This window comes from Tupaia chinensis, unplaced genomic scaffold (assembly GCF_000334495.1).
Source record: "Tupaia chinensis unplaced genomic scaffold, TupChi_1.0 Scaffold000473_1, whole genome shotgun sequence".
NCBI lineage: Eukaryota > Metazoa > Chordata > Mammalia > Scandentia > Tupaiidae > Tupaia > Tupaia belangeri.
The window spans coordinates 1,186,255-1,190,846 of NW_006159982.1; the positions used below are offsets into that span (position 1 = coordinate 1,186,255).

The 4,592-nt window shown below is 51.9% G+C and overlaps 1 protein-coding gene across 1 annotated transcript in view; it reads right to left on the bottom strand.

The window, feature by feature from the left end:
* PTPN14 (protein tyrosine phosphatase non-receptor type 14) overlaps nucleotides 1-4,346 on the bottom strand; it is a 206,881-nt gene extending 202,535 nt beyond the window's left edge. The window contains exon 1 of the mRNA XM_006155825.3: nucleotides 4,240-4,346. The gene's annotated coding sequence lies outside the window, so the exon portion shown is untranslated. The remainder of the gene's footprint in view (nucleotides 1-4,239) is intronic.
* Between the last annotated feature and the right edge of the window lie 246 nt (nucleotides 4,347-4,592).

The following is a 4,592-nucleotide window of genomic DNA, read 5'->3' on the forward strand; positions in this document are numbered from 1 at the left end:
TTTTTTAATGTTTTTGCTATAGGGTGAGTGAGCTGGCCAGAGAGAGACAGGGAGAGGGAAAATGAGAAATCCCCTCCATGGGGGATGGCCATGCCATAATCCCTTCCCTGCATTTTCTTCTCAGGATTTTGGGCACACATGCACCCAGCGTGATTTATTAAGCCACAGGGTCCAGGACTCAAACCATGGTCAGCCATGTGGGAGTCCAGTGCCTTAACCACTACCATCACTTGCTGGCCCCTAGAATCAATTTTTAAAACACTAAGTAACTAAGTATTGACGTTCAAATGAAAGAATCTCATCAAATTCCTGTTCAGAAAGCACGAGCATATGTAACCCAGGTGGGCTATCATGTGCTTCCCTGGAGCAAATGTCAGCCCTGAATAAGGAGGATAGGTATGAAAACAAATCCTTCTAGTTCTTCACCCTGACTCACTCATTCCGGACAAGTAAGAATTCTTGAAAAATTCTGATTTTTCTGTCTTCTTTAATGGTTCTTGCATTTTTTCTTAATAATCTGACTGTTCTCTTACAGCTGTCCATCAACCCAGTATAAACAAACGCATGTTAACAGTAATAATGTGGGCTAGCTGGTGGCGTGGTGGTTAAAACAGCTGGATCCCACATGGCCAAGTGCAAGGTTTGAGTCAGACCTGAAGGTTCAAAAAACATACCAGGTGTTTGTGTGCACATGTCCAAAATCCCAAGGAGATAAGGAGGAAAAGGAATTGCAGCATAACTATCCCCCCTTAGGGGATGATTTCTCCCACTCCCTCTCTATCTGGCAAGCCCATGCGCCCTATAGAAAAATTAAAAATAATAATAATGATGACAATGGTGTGTTACAGCCTATAATAGAAACTGAACAAATACCTGAGATTAACAGGATGGGGCTTTTCTTCAGTCATTTCTCTCAAGCCAGCCCTACACGTACTTCAGGGAAACTTCTCTCAAGAGGCTGTCCTTGCGATAAGAGAAGATGCTGGCGGAGGGGCTTGGATAAACACCCAAAGTTGTAGGAAGTCACTGTGCTCTTCCCACTCTGATTTTACTAGCCTGAGGTCACCGGGAGCTGGACGTCTGCCACCTCGGCCACTATGAATAATACTACAGCTCCACTTCAGCCCAGTGAAGAGGCACCCTTGAAAGGCAGACTGTATACAAATGCACTATGAGAAGCTTTGCTAGGCAGGATTTGCTGAATCGTGGGCCATTAGGCTGCAGCAACCAGTGGAAGATTCTCCGTTTTCGTAGTTTCAGAGAAAGGAAGAGTCCTTGTTCTGACTGTGCTAAAGACATAGAGACTTTTAAAATTAGAGATTACCATAACAGATCAATAATATTCCAGACACAGGGATACATCCACGAATTAATTCTGCACATCACGACCACCCATGCAGATGAACCCAAGGGGCACCATGCCAACTGAGCCTGCGCACCAAAGCTGTCATTCCAGTGGCACTACTTTTTTTTTTTTGGAGAGGTTTTTTTCTATAGGACTTGTGCACTCGCCAGAGAGACAGAGAAAGAGAGACAGAAAGTGAAAAATCACCCCCACAGGCAGGATGACCACGCTGCAATCCCTTCTCCTCCATTCTCCTCTCAGGATCTTGGGCACGCACACACACACATGTCCGGTGTGAGTTTAAGCCACCAGGTCTGGGGCTCAAACCATGGTCAACTACATGGGAGTCCAGCGACATAGCCATTACGCCAACTGCTGGTCCCACAACCTTTATTTTTTAAGAGAGACTTTTTGCTATAGGGCGTGTACACTCACCAGAAAAACAGAAAGCAAGAAATCACCTCCTACAGGGGATGACCACACTGCAATTCCTTCTCCTCCATTCTCCTCAGAATTTTGGGTACACACACCCAGTATGAGTTTTAAGCCGTCAGGTCCAGGACTTGAACCATGATCAACTACATGGGAGTCCAGCAACGTAACCCATTAGGCCATCTGCTGGTCCTTGAGGCACGGCTTTTAACCCAGTCACCAAATAGTAACTTTACAATACAAAGTTCTATAATGCACAGTATTCGCATCACCTGTTTGTTGCTGTCACGTTTCTTCAAAAAAGAATCAATACCATGGTCAACTAGTGCCAATTAAAATTTATAGACGGTCCTGCAAGAGCTGCTTACAATTGAAACACCTTCAAGCATGGAGGACAGGCCTCCACTCCTCTGGATGCTATGTGTGGTTCCACAGTGGGTAACATGCTTCCAGTTTAATTTCTGTTGTGGGTGGTGAGAATACTATAGTGGCAAGACTACACCGACCTGGCCAAAAGCCTCCTCTTAATCTGATCTTTCTGTCCTTTTTGCCCTTACTGCACAAGTTGTTTCCACCCCCTAGGAGGTCCTAGTCACCCTTCACCTGAGCACCACCTCGCTCTCCTGATCACCCTTCACCTGAGCACCCCTAGCTCTCCTAAGTTCCCTTCTACCTGAGCACCACCTCGCTCTCCTGATCACCCCTCACCTGAGCACCCCTAGCTCTCCTAAGCTCCCTTCCACCTGAGCACCACCTGCCTCTCCTGATCACCCTTCACCTGAGCACCACTGTGCTCGCCTGATCACCACCTGGCTCTCCTGATCACCCTCCACCTGAGCACCACCTTACTCTCCTGATCACCCTCCACCTGAGCACCACCTGGCTCTCCAGATCACCCTTCACCTGAGCACCACTGTGCTCGCCTGATCACCACCTGGCTCTCCTGATCACCCTTCACTTGAGCACCACCACCTGGCTCTCCTGATCACCCTCCACCTGAGCACCACCTTATTCGCCTGATCTCCCTTCACCTGAGCACCACCTCACTCTCCTGATCTCCCTTCCACCTGAGCACCACCTCGCTCTCCGGATCACCCTTCACCTGAGCACCACCACCTGGCTCTCCGGATCACCCTCCACCTGAGCACCACCTTACTCGACTGATCTCCCTCCCACCTGAGCACCACCTCATTCTCCTGATCACCCTCCACCTGAGCACCACCTGGCTCTCCGGATCACCCTTCACCTGAGCACCACCACCTGTCTCTCATGATCACCCTCCACCTGAGCACCACCTCATTCTCCTGATCACCCTTCCACCTGCGCACCATCTCATTCTCCTGTTCACCCTCCACCTGAGCACCGCCTGGCTCTCCTGATCACCCTCCACCTGAGCACCACCCCACTTCCAGCACCAAACCTTCCCCAGGCGCACCATTTCTAAATCAGCCTATGGTTTCCTTCACTAGACTACAGACTCCCGCACCATTATTTTAGTAGCTTTCTATTCCCAGCAGAGGAGCTCAATGCTCAGTTTGTGGAATGAATGAGTGAACGATTCCAACCCAAGAAATTAACACATTAATTTCCATTAGTGGAAGCTCCATAACCCTAAGTGCTGCCTGCAGTCTAGAGATTCCTTACATTCACAAGGAGCCTGAACTAGCCAGTCTCTAACTGACTGAAGTCTGAAACCCTACAATCTCCTTAAATTGTAGGTGGGGACACGGGAGTGTAAGGGAAAGGGAAATAGGGACAGGGCTACATCATTCCTCCTTCAGAAAAGGTGCGAAACCGCTTAGAAATATTCAAAACCAGATTTCTAGGGATCAAGTGGAGAAAGAAAGAGTAATACTCAGAACTTTGAAATTTTGCGGTGGGAACCTGGTCTTAAATTATGTGGCCGCAGGTTTTCCCCTGAGCCAGCTCGACCACCTAAGTGGGTGCCAAGACGCCCAAGAACTGGGTGACACAGCTGGGGCCTAGCGGAGGTCACGGACACTCCTCTCCCTCCCAAGATCCTGTCGCGTGGGGGCAGAGAAAGGATCACGGAGTTGCATCCCGCTCCCACTGGAGAGATAACAACGTCGCTCGTCTTGCATCCCCGGCCCACAGTCTCAGTCCCTCTAGCTGCCCTTTCCAGGCCCCTCGTCCATTCCCAAAACGCAGAAGGGAAGGGAAAGGAGGGGGCGAGGGTGTGGGTTTAACCACCAACTCTCCAGACAGCGCTCACCCTCCAGCTTATTCTCCAGGTCAGCTGTGCGCCCAACCGCTGGCAACTCACGCAGCGAAATAAAACCCTTGCGGCCCGTCCCGGTCACCTCGCGCCCCGCTGCCCTGCCAAGCGTCCCAGGCGCCACTCGCAAGCTGGCGTTGCCAGCGTTTGCCCAAGTCATCTGCGGGGCGCCGAGGCTAGGCGGCCCCAACCTCCGGCCGACTCCCTCGCCCGGGGCCGGGCTTACCTGCTTACATGGTCCCCGTCGTGCCTAGAGTCCCGCGCCGAAAGGCTGACCTCGGTGGCGGCGGCCGAGCCCCAATTCCCCACGGAATCGACTCCAGTGGCTAGGGCGGAGGGAACGAGCCAGAGGAGGCGAAAGAGGAGGGAGGTTTCCGCTGCGATCCCGGCGCGAGATCCGCGCAGGGGCGCACCGGGGAAGGGGGAAAGGAGAAAAACCTGCGCGCGGGGTGTCCCGTCCGAGGGGGCCCAGGCCAGCAGGCCAGGACTGTGGACAAGGTGGAAGGGGAAGGACCGCCAACGGCCACTTCGCTTCTACGGCTCCCCCAGGAGCCGCGCCCCGGGCGGGGGGAGGCGGGG